The following is a 16063-nucleotide window of genomic DNA, read 5'->3' as shown; positions in this document are numbered from 1 at the left end:
TATTGAGCAGCAAGGGAGATTTCCTTTCAGCCTAGTTAACATTTGTCCCTTTAACAACACCAGGAATACAGATAGTCTTCACGATTAATTTCATTGTTGGCTGTGGGTGCTGTGTGGAAAGATTGCCACAATTGCTACACAATAAAATAAAATAAAATGTCTTTGACGAGTGACCTTGCAGACGTTTGCAAAGCCATAAGGGGCAAAGATGTGTAAACAGCCAAGGTCTTTTCCCCGGGGTGGAGGAGTCCAAAACGAGAGGGCACAGCTTTAAGGAGAGAGGGGGTAGATTTAAAAGGGACTTAAGGGGCAACATTTTCATGCAGAGGGTGGTGTGTTTATGGAATGAGCTGCCAGAGGAAGCGATGGAGGCTGGTACAGTTACAACATTTAAAAGGCATCAGGATGAGTATATGTTTCAGAAGAGTTTAGAGAGGTATGGACCAAATGTTGGCAAATGGGCCTAGATTTATTTTGGATATCTGAACAGCATGGGCAAGATGGACCAAAGGGCCTTTTTGCATGCTGTATATCTCTGTGTCTCTTTGACTCGATGTCTGAGTACTTCATTCTAGTCCTGTGTGACTCCTGAGAGAGGAAGAATGATCTCCTATCTCATTGTCACAATCACAACTATTTGAATGGGGATTTCGTTTCCCTCTGTAACAGCCTTGAAGGTTGGAGTGAGAGAACAACACACAGGATAGAAACTGCAGTTGGCCATTCGGATCCTCAAGTCTGCTGCTCAATTTAGAAAGAACATGGCTGATCTGTTTGTGGCTGAACACCCCTTTCCTGTTTATTCCCAATAATGGACAATCTTCTCCATGAACGGTCAGTTGATCTCCACCTTGAATATCTTCACTAACCCAGTCTTCACTGTTCCCTGGGGGTGAGAACACACAGACAGCACAATATTAAAGAGAATGAAATATTCTTATCTCAGTGTTTATGGGGAAACTCCATAAAGTGTGTTAACCTCACAGCAAGTTACCTCCTCTTTAAAGGGCACAACACATGGGAGCAGATGGAGGCCATTCACCCCCTCAAAGCTATTCCGTATTCTGACTGACTCGGTTCAGTAAAGTATCAGTCAATCTCTGCCATCACTGCTCTCTTGGGAAAATATTCCCGACAACTTCAGACCAGGCAGTTTAAGAAATTGGAGCAGAATTAACCATTTGGCCCATCAAGTCTGGTCTGCTGTTCGATAATGTTTGACATGTTTCTCAAAACAATTCTCTTGTCTTCTCACTGTAACCCACCATCTGCTTATTAATCAAAATGTATCTATCTCTGTCTTAAAGACATGACTATGTCTGTGTCTCTATATGCTTGTGTGTGTGTGTGTGTGTGTGTGTGTGTGAGAGAGAGAGAGAGAGAGATAGAGCAGAGAGAACATGGTGAGACTTACCCTGACAGAGCGGGGAAGGTTATAGTTGCTTGTCCTGTGTTGCTGGATATTTCTTCAGACTGCAGGTACTGCACTGAGCTGGGTGGTGAGCTCAGACCATGCTCGGTGGGCCTGGTGGTGTGGTTTCCTCTGCTAAAAGAATGGTCCTCCTTTGTACTCGCCCACCCACCAGCACTTCCGAGCCCCTTTTGACAAATCTTGCAGCAATTGCCCCTTATCTGCCAGGCTCGGGGTAAACCGTGCAGGCTGGCTCCAAACTAAGAAAGTTCAAATGTGTGCCCATTGGCCTTTTAAAGATGGCACCTGCACCAGGGATGGAATACCTGGGCCATCCAGACGATGGGAGCTATTACCAGCCATGATGGGTGGGAGAGTCAGGCTGGCATTGAATGAGAGGAATGGCATGTGCTGGGGTAGGTAGATACTGAGGGGAGTTTGATAAGATAGCATCAGAAAACTAGCTCAGCCTCCTGCAGCCTATCCCTCTGTCACACTCAATTAAAATGTCACTGAGACAAAATATTGTTAGATTCGGCAAAATGAGCCAAAGACTGTGCTCACCACACTCTCAGTCACAAATGCAGAACAAATGTTCATTCAAAACTCTCCATCATCTGAACTCACAGTAATATCCTATTCACACATCATTCCTGAAAAACTGACCCATGTTGCAAGATGCTATCAAAATGTCTACATGCCAGCATTCTAAAACATGTGAGCACATCCTTCCATGACACAGTCTCTCAATCTCCCCCTCTCTGTCTGTATATCCAACCGCTCCCATTTTTCATATTTAAACTGATTCCCCACCATCTCTCTCTGGCAGTGATTTTCACTCCCATGGCACCCCTTGTCATGGCACATTGGAGATATGGAGCTGTAAGTGGATGGGACCCCCACATCCTGTCACTTCCAACATGGGCTGCAAGTTTCCCCAGGCTGGGCAGCGATTTAACACAGCGTTACCGAGCACTGCACTGGGGTGGTCTGTACAGATCTACACGCTGGGAGGGTAACTGCTCCAGGTTTGCAGATCAGTTCAGTGGTGTTCACTTCACAGCCCCCCGCGCTGGAGAGATACCTGGTCCGGGTTTATAGATCAATGCACTGGTGTGGTCTGCACAGCTCCCCGTGCTGGACTGATATCTATGTGACTGGTGAGGCCTGCACAGTGTCCCACTCTGGACAGATTGCCGGGTTGTATTGAGCAGGACACTAGCCTGGTCTGCACAGTGCTCCATGCTGAACAGATATTCCATCTGGGTTTGTGGTGTATGGGCTGGTTCTGTGAGGTGGATTGAGAATGTAAGATAACTGACCACTTCAGCTGATCTGGCAATGCCTTTAATTTGTGTTTGCCAATTGTGTTGAGTTTGTGGAGAGATTTCCACCGCGAGGCTGAGTGGATCTCACCAAAACTGATGGACAGAAGGGCCTTTGTGATGTGGGTCTTTCTGACTCCATCACATTCCGTAACCGACATTCCCCGGAACATTCTGTAACCGACATTCCCCGGAACATTCTGTAACTGACATTCCCCGGAACATTCTGCAACTGACATTGTTTGTGAACGGTTGGATGTCAGTTAATTGAACAAAAGATAAGATCCCGAGGGAAAAGATCCTGTTCCAGGGAGAAGGAGATGCTGTTTCAAAATTTCCTAAGGCAGTTAAAGGGGTGAATACATTTTCCCTGTGTTCACATTTCTTCACAAGCGAAAATTGACCACAATTTAGACGAAATGACAGAAATTTCCAAATTCTGTTTGTCCTTAAGGAACAGGGAGAGAATCCTTCAGGAAGGCAACGTCTTCACCCTCTGTATCAGGAACTGTGAAGAAGTGACCTGTGACTGCGCAGGTGGGAATTTTCCAGAAAACATCCGTTCTTATGGATGTGTGTCTGTGTGTTTCGGGTGGGAGTGCTTCTTGTGTTTCACGTAGCGTTTCTCGCAAACAAAATTGAGAAATTACTATTTGTTATTTGAGCTTTTTTTTCCTCAATAAATCAGTGACACATTTGAAAATGCCACTGAGTCCTCAATCAAACTGGTAACTTTGCCTCCAGGCTGATACATATATTATTTGTTTTCCTTCCTCACAGTTAACGTGGTGACAATCTACGTTCTGCTTTATAAAGATTGTGGATTGTCTCCATGTGTCAGACATTACCTGGGGGCCATGGCAGTGGCGGATCTACTGGTCATTATCCTCGACCTGATACTGAGACACATTCCCATTGTTTATGACGAACAGTTTTATTTCCTGCGGTCCATCCCCGTGTGTAATATCCACGCCGTCCTGCTTTATGCAGCCACTGACTGTTCTGTTTGGCTCACCGTCACTTTCACCTTTGATCGATTTGTGGCCATTTGTTGCCAGAAGCTGAAAAGTAAATATTGCAGTGAGAAAACGGCGGTTGTGGTTCTGGGAACAGTGACTGTGCTGAGCTGTTTAAAGAACATTTTCTGGTATTTTATGCTCACACCTCACTATTGGCTGGGGAACGGCCCCTGGTTTTGTGATGTAACAAACGGTGTTTATGACTCTCGTGCCTGGACCACAATCGAGTTCCTCCACCACATTCTAACCCCGACTCTCCCATTTCTCCTGATTCTGCTGCTCAATGTTTTCACCGTCAGACACATTTTAGTGACCAGCAGAGCCCGCAGGAGACTCCGGGCTCACACCAATGGGGACGGTCAGTGTGACACAGAAATGAGAAATCGAAGAAAATCCATCATTTTACTGTTTGTGATCTCAGCCAATTTCATCCTGTTATGGTCAACGTTAATGGTGTATTCTATATGGTCCCGGATGTGGGATTTTGGGTATTGGTCTGTGCATCTACATGACTTTATGCAGGAATTGGGCTTCATGCTGCAGCTCCTCAGTTGCTGCACAAACACCGCGATTTATGCCGTGACCCAGACTCAGTTCAGGCAGCAGCTGAAGAATGTGCTGAAATATCCCTTTACCCAAATTCATCAATCAATCAAATTCACTCATTAATCAATCCATCCAGGATTTTCTCATTTCAGTTCAATGTTTCAGCAATGAAGCAGCCTGTCGCTATGGTAACAGACTGGAGGTAGCGCTGGTCCAAACTCATCTTGCAGGGGGTTACAGGGAAACATTTTGATGTTTCTCTCAACTCAGTGGGCCAGTGAGAAAGGGCACCATTCCACTGACTGTAACTATTACTTCAATATGTAATTGATAAATATGTACATTAAAGAGAGCCAAGCAGCAGAGTGAACTGTATTATTGTTGCTGTTCCTCCAGTTTCCAGGTGCCATCGATGTGGCTCTGGAGGAGGCCCAGGATAGGCATGTCGTCTGAGGAGTGGGAGGGAATGTTGAACTCGTTCGCTACTGGGAGGTGCAGTCGTTTGTCACAAACCAAGCGTAGGTGTTCCACAAAAAGCGGTCTCTGGGCCTCCGTTTGGTTTCCCTGACATTGAGGAGCCCACATCGGGAACAGCGGATAAAATCGACCACATTTGGGGATGTGCAGGTGAACATCTGTTTAACGTGGACGGTATTTTGGGGCCTGGGATGGGGGTGAGGGGGGAGGTGCAGGGGCAGATATAGCACCTCCTGCGGTTGCAGGGAAATGTGCTGGAGTTGGTGGGGTTTGTGGGGGGTGTGGAGCGCACGAAGGAATCGCGGAGACAGCAGTTCCTCAAAAGGTAGATGGGGTGGAGAGGGAAGTATATCCCTCATATCCTCCACACTCCCCACTAGTTCTCATCCCAAGTCCAGCATCAACCCCCAATCACTGTCTCCTTGACCCATCCATCTTCCCTCTCACATATCCGCTCCTCCCACCTACCCGCTCCTCACACCTATCCACTCCCTCCATCTCACTGACCATCCCCACCAACCACACTCACCTCTCCTGGCTTCATCCACCCTCCTTGACCTGTCCGTCTTCTCTCCCACCGTATCCCTCTACTACGTACCTGCTATCACCGCCTCCCACTCTATTTATTTTAGAGCCTCCTTTCCCTTCCCCTATTTCTGAACAAGGGTCCCGACCCGAAACATCAGCATTCCTGTTCTTTTGATGCTGCCCGGCCTGCTGTGTCTCTCCAGCTCCACACTGTGTTATCTCAGACTCCAGCATCAGCGGCTCGTACTATCTCTGAGTGAGTCATCTTCAATGTTCACTGAAGTGATGGAAGGGAAGTGGACAGGGCTCTCAGGCATCACATTCTCAACAATAAGCTGCTCACTGACACTCACTATCTTCTAATGTTCGCTGTCTTTGTTCGTTCATTGTCCCATTTTGCTTCTCAAATTAGATTTATCACCTTCCTTCCGCAATCTCTGGCAGGAAGGGGGCGTTCACCTACCATCACATCAAACATGAGCTTTCCTCATGGTGGGCCAAACTCCAGGGATGAGACAGAGAGAGAGAGAGAGGGAGAGAGCAAAGGAGGGAGGAGAGAGATGAAGTGAGAGAGCAGGAGAGGCAGAGAGAGAGGGGGCAGAAACAGAATGAGGTGGGGGACAGTGAGAGAGAGAGAAGGATCTGCATCTCATTCCCGACTGGTCCAGCATCTGCAGTTCCCATTATCTCTGATACAATTTTAACCTCACTGCGAAGCCTCTTCCAGGGATACCTAACCTGAAGAAGTTACCCTCCTCCCTCTGGACCAACTCAGGGAATCTCTCTCCCACTGCAATCCATCTTCGGTCCGCCTCCCCATCCCTCCCTATTTATTTCGGAATCCTCTCCCCATCCCCCTTTTCTGAAGAAGGGTCTAGGCCCGATACATCAGCTTTTGTGCTCCTCTGATGCTGCTTGGCCTGCTGTGTCTATCCAGCTCCACACTGTTGTCTCTGATCCCGATTGCTCCCTCGTGTTTAAAGTGAAACAATACTACCCCCTGCTGGCCTCCTCATGCCACTGCACAGGGATGGTAGATTGTGGAAGCCAGCAGGGACTCAGTCAAAGAGGGAGAGTCGCCCACAGCAGCGTCAATACACACACACACACACACACACACACACTTAGACACAGAGACATATGCACATATACGCACAGACATGGAGACATCCAGATACATTTATGCACACGTATGTACATGCAGACCCAGTCATGCAAGGACAGAAACACACAGATAGACACAGCCACACACAAAGGCAGAAGCACACACCTCAAACACACAGAAACACAGACACAAAGAAACAAAATGACACATACAGATTCCGTGTGCAGTAGCAGACACAGCCCTGAGATTAACCAGCTTCAAGACAGTTCTTGTGAATCAGATATAGCCGAGCTTTTACAAATGAAATGCCAATGAGAAAGTGGGACAGTGCTGTGATGCCCCTTGGCTACTGTCAGGGAGAAAGTGAATGTGTTTAACAAACACATGAGCATTTGTGCAATGTACATACGCCCAATGGTACAACAGATCCATGTCATCACTTGATGTCCATCTGTGAAACTGATTGATGTTCATTCTCAGAAAATCATTAAAAGTAAACTCGCCAACTGTACTGGTTAATTTCAATCCCACTCACATCTTGTGTTTGTGTGAAAGTATTGTGTTCCCCTGTGGGATAAATCTGGGTTCCCTGGCTGCAGAAAATTCTGTTCCCTTGTCTGAATGAAAGGGCGTTGTAGCTAGTTTGAAACTGCAGCTTTGTCTCTGAGTGGATTTCAGGCCTGGGGAAATGTGTGTGTGTGTCTGTCTCTGTGTGTGTGTGAGAGAGAGAGAGAGAGAGAGAGAGAGAGAGAGAGAGAGAGAGAAGGAGTGTGAGAGAAAGGGAGTGACTGTTTTAGGGGGAAGGGAGAGACAGACAGGAGCCATTGGACAGAACATTTGAGTTGTTGCTTTCTCTCACACCACCTCACATCCTGCTTTAATCTCACAAAGAAGCCTCTTACTCTGCTCTGTGCCTGAGAGAGGTACATGTCAGGTAGAGACAGCTGGGAACTGACTGGGATCTGGGAGGACAGAAGGGATTGAGGCACGGGCCTGGGATAGAGACAGAGAGGGAGTAGAGAGCAAAAGAAACCAGCGAGAGAGACAAGACAAAACCCAAAGAAAGGAGCAGAGAGAGAAGAATAAAGCCACGGTGAGAGAGAGAAATTTCATTCAGAGCAAGGAAAAGGGCAAAGAGGTGAGAGTGGGGAATAAATCCAGAGTACAGAGAGAGAAGGACTGACAGAGAGAGAGAGAGAAATCCCAGGGAGAGAACAAGAAAGGACAGATACAGAGAGAAATCGAAGGAGAGGAGAGCAAATAGATACCATGGAGAGTGAGTGATGGAGAGACAGAGAGGGGTGGTCGCAGATAGAATGACCATCAGGCAGGAACAGTAAGATCCCACTGGGCAGAGAGAAAGGTGTGGAGAGAGGTGGACAGGGAAGTTCAGAAATGGGAAAGGCTGAACGTTAAAACAGTTCCTGCAAAAACTGGGGAAAGGGGTGAGAGAGTTGGAGGAGACTTGAGGAGGTGGGGTATTGGTGAACGGGGAGATGTGAAAGATGTGGGGGAGACAGAGATTTATAGAAAGCAGTGGGAGGTACAGGAAGCTGAGAGTATGGAGGCAGAGAGAGAGGGAGATAGTGAAATCTGTGGGATCAGACTGTGCAGCGACATCACATCATCCTGAGATTCAGCTCCCAAATCAAATCCCCTCAGGGGCAGGTGTGGAAAGGCAGAGAGAAATGAAAATTGAATAAATAAATAAAAGCATCAAAAGCACAGCAAGATCCCATTGCTGGTTGGACTTCACAACCTGACATCTTCCCACTCCCCCAGCAGAGCCCCTGATGTTAAACTGAGAGAATGGCGAACAGGAAGGTGTCTCAACCTGTCTCAGGCCTGTCCCAGTGTTTCTGTTTGAGGGGAGGGGGAGCAGGAGAAATGTTTACTCCAGAGGCTGGGATTCACACCCCCATCCCCATTCCCAGACTCTGTCTCCCTCTGTCTGTGCCCAAGTTTCAGTCTCTCAGAAATCTCCCAGGGAGAGAGAGATGGAAATTGCTCCCATCAAAGCCAATATATTTTGAAACAAAAATAACGAGGATTGAAACGAGGTCCCATCACTGACTGACTTCCAAAATCTCCCCAATTTCTCAGCACTTTCCCCTCATTTTAAATCCAGAGAATGGGAACAGATTTCATCTGGATTCAAGGAGCAAATGCTTTCTGACTGCCCCCAGGGTTTAATTTCTGAGAGGCTGGGCAATGACTCAGTGGGAGGAGTTACCCCACAGGGCCTGTGTCTCTCCCTCCCTCCGTGTTTAACCTGCCCCCTCCAGCTGGTTCTCTGATATTATGGGGTGGGGGATGTTGAAAAACAAAACCAATACCCCTCCCCCCCGGTCTACTCCCATTCACTGGGCTCAGCCCCCGTGTCCATTCTGTCTGGGGTTGGTGCTGTTTCTACATGAAACATTAAAAATGAGCTTCCACTGGTACAGTCACCCCTCTCTCTCTCTCTCTCTCCCTTCTGCCCTGTGCTTTCTCTCTCTGTCCCTATCACTGTCTCCATCTCTGTTGAGCTTTCTCTTGCTCGATAATTGCTCAATGCCTCACTCTCTCCCTATTCCCTCTCTATTTGACAACAATGCCCTCTCCTGCCTCACATTTGCCACATGTTCCCATCTCCCCGCTGTGTCTGGGAGACATTCGCAATGTCACTGTCACATTTTGGAGGGTGAGGGGGTGACGAGAGGTGTTGGGGAGGGGAGTGTCTGACCTTGGGGGGGTAAAAGGAGGGATGATGCACCCTACCCACTATCAGACTGTCAGAAAACTCAGCCTGAGTTCCTGCAGACAGCCTGACGGTGACATGTTGCCAAAGGGGATACACAGCACGATCCCACAGACTACGGTATGCAGGACCTCCAATGGATTCCCTTAACAACCTGCAGGACCCCATCCCCCCACCCCCACAGCGCCCCACAAGGAGAGGAGCTGACATAGGAATGAAGGACATTCTGCACAGCAGGATCCCACCTGCTGTCCCCTGCAATGCCCTTACCCCACACTGAAGAAGCCTGAACGTTTCTGCATCATTTCCACCCACTTTCGGAAGCCCTCCCTCCTCACCCGCCCCACCACATCTGAATTTGGAAAGTGTAGCCTCGCTACTGTAAAGAAACAGCTGCAGGCTGTCCCCACACAGCAAGATCCCACAGGCTGCAAAGTGCAAAAAGGGCCTCCCCCACCAGCAAACACTGAACTCTCCCATTTCAACTTGGAGCTGGGCTCGGCCTGAACACTGCAGTAACCTCCTCTCCCCTATCCCCCCACCCCAGATCCTGTACCTATCACCCCCCCCCACCACACCCACCTCTCCCTCTTTCAGCTGTTTCCCTTTTCCCTCCTTCATCCCCATCCTCCCCTTACCCTACTCAGCTCAGTGAGATCCCACAAGTAGCTCCCTTCAAATATGCCACCCCTTCGAGTGTACCTCGAACATAGCACAGTACAGGCTCTTCGGCCCACGATGTTGTGCCAAACGTTTACCCGAAAACCAAGGCCTATCTAACCTCCAACCCTACCTGAGATTGTCATCCACATGCCTATCTAATAGCCACTCAAATGTCCCTACTGAGGCCGACTCCACTCTCTGCTCCAGAAATGCATTCCATGCCCCAACCACCCTCTGAGTAAAGAACCTCCCTCTGACATCTCCTCTATATCTGCCGCCACTCACTTTAAATCTATGCCCCCTTGTAACAGCTACCTCCACCCTAGGAAAAAGTCTCTGGCTGTCCACACTATCTATATCGCTCATCATTTTGTACACCTCTATCAAGTCACCTCTCATTCTCCTTCGTTCTAAAGAGAAAAGCCCTGGCTCTCTCAACCTTTCCTTGTCAGACTTTCCTTCCCTTCCAGGCAACATCCTGGTAAATCTCCTCTGAACCTTTTCCAATGATTCCACATCTTTCCTGTAATGAGGCGACCAGAACTGGACACAATACTCCAGATGTGGCCGGACCAGGCTTTTGTACAGCTGGAGCATAACTTCACGGCTCTTGAACTCAATCCCTCTATTAATGAAAGCTAACACACTATGTGCCTTCTTAACAACTCTATCCACCTGGGTGGCAGCTCTCAGGGAGCTGTGGACATGAAGCCCAAGGTCCCTCTGCTCCTCCACACTGCCAACAATCTTTCTGTTAACCCTTTATTCTGCTTTCAAATTTGTCCTTCCAAAATGAATCACCTCAGACTTTCCAGGGTTCAACACCATCTGTCACTTTTCTGCCCAGCTCTGCATCCTATCAATGTCCCTTTGTAACCTAGAACCGTCCTCCACACTATCCACAACTCAACACCCCTTCATGTCGTCTGTGAACTTAATAATCCACCCTTTCACTCCTTCATCCAAATCATTCACAGCAATCACAAATAGAAGAGGACCCAGAACAGGTCCTTGAGGTACACCACTTATAACTGAGCACCATGTTGAATATTTTCCATCCACTACCATTCTTTGTCTTCTAAGGGTCAGCCAATTCTGAATCCAATCTGCCACATTTCCCCCGATCCCATGCCCCCTTACTTTCTGCATGAGCCTACCATGGGGAACCTTATCAAACGCCTTCCTTAAATGTATGCTTCCCAATATGCTCCCCTAAAATGACCCCTGCCAAAATGACCCCTAGAATTTTGTGGCATGCAATTTTGAGCCATCCTCATTTCACATTCTCCTCTCCTCCATTTTCTGCCTCCTGCCCAAATCTTCTGCCCAACATGTTTCACAGCCTCCACGTTTTGCCCCTTTTTACCTCCCCAGAAATGTGTCCTCCACTTTTTCCCTACCATCACAATATTGTACCCCATCTCCAAATCCTGTGCCTCCCCAAAACAATATTGCACTCCCCCCCCATAAGTAATTTGCCCCGACCTGTCAAATATTGTTCCCTCATATTGTTATTTCCCCCATTTCAGTTACTCTCCACAATATTGCCCCCAAAGCTTGCCCTCCTTCCCAATTTTGGGACTCCCCCACTTTGCACTCCTTCTAATATTGTCCCCTCAACAAATGTTTGCAACCCCTTTCAAAATTCCCCATCTTGAGTTTTACCCCACAAATATTTTGCCCTTCACAAAATGTTTCAACGCTCAGTTTGTAACTGCCACCCCGCCATAGAGCTTCTCTCCCCTCCCAGTTCCTTCGTGACCACAACTCCACTGTATATAAATGGCCCTCTGCATTTCCTTCTGTGGACAATTCCCCCCTCCACATCACCAAGTCGTTGCACCCACCCTGGGGGCAGAGGTCACAGGGCATAGGGCGAGAGACTCAGGGGCCTTTTCACTGACTGCCTTACAGTACAGCAAGACCCTGATCCCCAGGCAGACCCTGGTCCCCTCAGTGAGACAGGTAAACCCCACCCTTTCAGTTAAGAGAGAGCAGGCAAGGGTGAAACTCAGGTGGGACAGGGAACAGGAAGATCAGAGGGTGAGACAAGTGATGGAGAGAGAGGGTCATTGATAGAGAGGGAGGGAGAGAACCTCAGAGGAGAAAAGAGGCACAGACAGGCCAAGGGAGAGACAAGACATGGGGAGTGAGAGGTGGGAATAGACAGAGGGAGGGAGAAGGGTGAGAGACAGGGCGAGAGAGACAGAGCGAGAGAGTGACAGAGAGAGAGAGAGAGAGAGGAGGCATAGAGAGACAGAAGAAGAATGAGGTCTTGGGGAGGGGGAACAGACAAAGAGAGAGGGGCAGACAAAGAGAGAGGGAGAGAGGAAAACAGGGAGGATCCCACTCCAACAACTACTCACCCCTCTGCTCTCTGGCACAAGGTCCAAACCCACCCGAGGGAGAGAGACAGAGAGATGCAGGCAGACAGAGTGGCACACCCCCAGGGAGGGAGAGAGACCAATGGGCAGGCAGGCAGAAAAACCCAGGGAGGGAGGGAAAGTGAGATAGTGAGAGAGAGAAGGGGGGAGGGGGAAGGAGAGAAAGATACCAGGGTGTAGGACAGAAACAGAGGGAGATGGAAAGATAGGGAGAGAGAAACAGAGGGGCAGAGAGACCCCAGAGAGAGACAGAAGGACAGACAAGCGAGAAAGAAACATGAACCGAGAGAGAGTGAAACCTGAGGCTGGGAAACAAAGGACAGACGGAGAAAGATAGAGGAGAGAGACAGAGGGAGCCAGAAAGATCCCAGGGAGAGAGACATGAAGACAAAACCCAGGGGCAGAGACAGAGCAAGAGAGAACAAAAATACCACAGGGAGAGACAGAAGGGCAGACAGGGAAGACAGAGAAATCCCATTGAGAACAAGAAAAAGGGCAGAGAGAGAGTGGGAGGGAGGGGGAAAAATAAACCAGGGAGAGAAACAGAAAGCAACTTAGAGTGAGAGAAAACCAGGGATAGAATGGAAAAGGACAGGTAGAGAGGGAGAAATCCGAGGGAGAGAACAAGAAAAGACAGAGGGAGAGAGAGAGAAATCCCGGGGAGAAAATAGGAAAGGATAGAGAGAGAGAGAGAGAGAGAGAGAGAGAGAGAGAGAGAGACAGAGAGAGAGAGACAGAGGGACAGAGAGAAATCGAGTGAAAGAAGAGCAGGCAGAGAGATACCATCGAGAGTAGGTAATGGGGAGACAGTGAGGGAGCATGCAGACAGAATGACCATCAGGCAGGAACAGCAAGATCCCATAGAACAGCGAGAGAGTGAAAGTGCAGAGAGAGGTGAATGGGGAAGGTCAGAGTTCAGAAAGATTGAACGATGGAACTGAAAGAGAGCAAATGATTTGAAAAATGGATATCAGAGGATCAGGGGAGAGCGGATGGGGGAGATTTGAAGGATGTGGGGGAGATGGAGATTTATAGAAAGCTGTGAGAGAGACAAGAAGCTGGGAATATGGAGGCAGAGAGGAAGGCAGTGAAATCTGTGGGATCAGACTGTGCAGCAGCCCCATTTTTATCCCTTTGTCTCCCACAAGCCCCAGCCCAGGGCTCAGCCCCTTGTGGTCCAAACTCCAGAGACTGCCTAAGCCCCATAATTCATTTCCCCCGTGAGCATGTGAGTGTGGAAATGAACAACAAGGACACGGGATGGTTTATTATGATTCTCTCGGTCCCTCTCTCTCTGGTCCCAGCTCCTGTCTGACGATTCCTCACTGCAGAATGATTTGCTTCTCTCTGACTCTGCATCATCCCGAGTTTCAGCTCCTGAATAAAATCTCCTTGGGGGTGGAAGTAAGACAGAGAGAAATGAAAATGGATTAAAATTTTTAAAAAGCACCGAAAGCACAGCAAAATCTCACCGCTTGCTGCTTCAGCAATCTGAGACATTCCCCACCCAGCACAGCAAGATCCCACTGCTGAACATGCCTGAACACCCACAGTCTCACACTCTCCTCACCCCACCCCACCCCGCCCTCCCCACCCAAACATCAGCACAGCTCCTGATTTTAAACCCAGAGAGCGGGGAACAGGAAGATGTCTCAAACTGCCTCAGGGCTGTCCCAGTGTTTCTGTTTGAGGGGAAGGGCAGGAGAGATATTTACTCCAGGGCTGGGATTCACACCCCCTCACACATCCCACACCCCCAATCCCAGAATCTGTGTGCCTTACTCTGTCTGCAAGCTTCAGTGTCAGATATCTCCCCGCCTGCCCCAGCACAGAAAGACAGAGAGAGAGACAGAGGTGCCCTGTTTTTTTGGGAGGGGATGTGGGGGAAGAGAGAGAGAAAAACAGACAGACAGAAATTGAGCAAATTAAATGGAAATAAAAATAAACAGAAGCAAAGGCAATCCCGCCACTGACTGACCTCCAACATTTCCCCATTTTATCAGCACTTTCCCCTGGTTTTAAACCCAGAGAAATTGAAGAGATTTCAACTGAGATCAAGGGGCAGATGCTTTCTGACTGCCCCCAGGGTTTATTTCCTGAGAGGCTGGGCAGAAACTCAGTGGTGGGGAGTCACTCCCCGGAGCCTGTGTCTCTGTCCATCTCCATCTCCCCACTCAGTGTTTAACCTGTCCCCCCCCACAGCTTGTTCTCTGACACTCTGGCGATGTGGTAAAAAAACACGAAGAAATGACCAATGCTCCCCTCTGGCCACTCCCATTAACCAGGCACAAACCCCATGCCCGTTCCACCTGGGATTGGTGCTGTTTCTACATGAAATATTAACGATGAACCTTCCAAAGTGTCCAGTCGCCTGTCTCTCTCCCTCCCTGTCTCTGTCTCTGCCCCTATCCATGGATCCATCTCTGTTGACTTTCTCCTGCTCGAGAATGATCAATGTCCCTCACTCCCCCCATTTCCTCGATGTTTCAATAGAAATGCCCTCTCCTGCCTCACGTTTGCCATGTGTTCCCATCTCCCCGCTGTGTCTCGTGGGTATTTGCAATGTCAATGTCACATTTTGGAGGTTGAGGGGGTGATGGGAGGTGGGGTGGGTCTCGGCTGAGGTAGTGGGGGTGATAGAGGGACAACACACCCTCTCACGACACTCACTATCAGGCTATCAGCAGACTCAGGCCAGGGCCCTGTGGACAGCATTGCATCACATGTGAGGGTGACCTACAGGCTGCAGTGGTGCTCAGTAAGATCCCGCCGGCAGCTGTGTGTGGGACCGCTGAGGGATTCCCTCAACACCTTGTCGGAGCCCGGCCCACCCCCTCCACGGGCTGCAATGTGAAAGCATGCCTCTCCCCCACTGAGCCTGCCAGCAAATATTACACTCCCCCATTTCAACTTGGAGCTGGCTCGGACTGAACACGGGAGTTAACCACTCACCACCACCTCCCTAGATCTTGTACCTAGCCCCCCTAAACATGCCCACCTCTACCTGGTTCAGCTGTATTCCTTTTCCCCCCAACACTCCCATCTTCACCCCAACCCCACCCCCACACTCCTCGCTGTGCAGGGTCCCACGAAGAGCAAAATGTGAAAATGGCCACACGTTGATGGAGAAGGTTAAACTCGTTCTGAACACTGGCATAGAGAGAGTGGGGGTGGGATGTCATACCCTGCAGTTTCTACACCCTTGTAACGCTGAGCCCTTCCCCTGTCCCGGAGCCTGCAGTGACCCCCACTCCCTCACCCCCACCCCTCCCACATATCAGAATAAGGTCCCAGTCAATGGGAACAGTTCCCTCCATTCACCCCCAAACCTCGCAGACAGGCCAAGACGGGCCAAGAGGTGGGATTGGGCCATGGGATAGTTGGGGGAGGTCGTGGGATCCTACTCTTCCTTTCCCACATCCTGGCATCCCCATCCTACCCCAAACTCTCCACTAAAATGACAATATGTCCCAGCACAGTTTCTCCCAGATATTCCAAGATGAAATGCAGAAGAGAAAGCAGTTTGATGGATGGACAGGAGTATCCAGCTCACCCCTCCCCTCCCCTCCCCTATTGCCTTCAGCTCGCCAATACACTTCATTCAAGTGGTGCCTGTACCTTCCATGTTTTGCTTGCTGCCTCATGGCCCCATCTGAAACACAGATATGACTCACAAAGCTTCACATAGGGTTAGGATTCCTGATCTGCCCCCCCCCCCCCCCCCCCCGCCCGCCCTCCCCTCTCCCCATCCCCAGACACAACACCCAGAAGTGGCTAAAATTGGAATGAACGAGCAACCACACAGCAAGATCCCAACACAGTCTCACTGCATTCCAGTAGAAACACATCACAAACACAGTTCGAA

The sequence above is a fragment of the Stegostoma tigrinum genome, unplaced genomic scaffold, assembly GCF_030684315.1.
Source record: "Stegostoma tigrinum isolate sSteTig4 unplaced genomic scaffold, sSteTig4.hap1 scaffold_67, whole genome shotgun sequence".
Classification (NCBI taxonomy): Eukaryota; Metazoa; Chordata; class Chondrichthyes; order Orectolobiformes; family Stegostomatidae; genus Stegostoma; species Stegostoma tigrinum.
Note: the sequence above shows the minus strand (reverse complement) of the source record.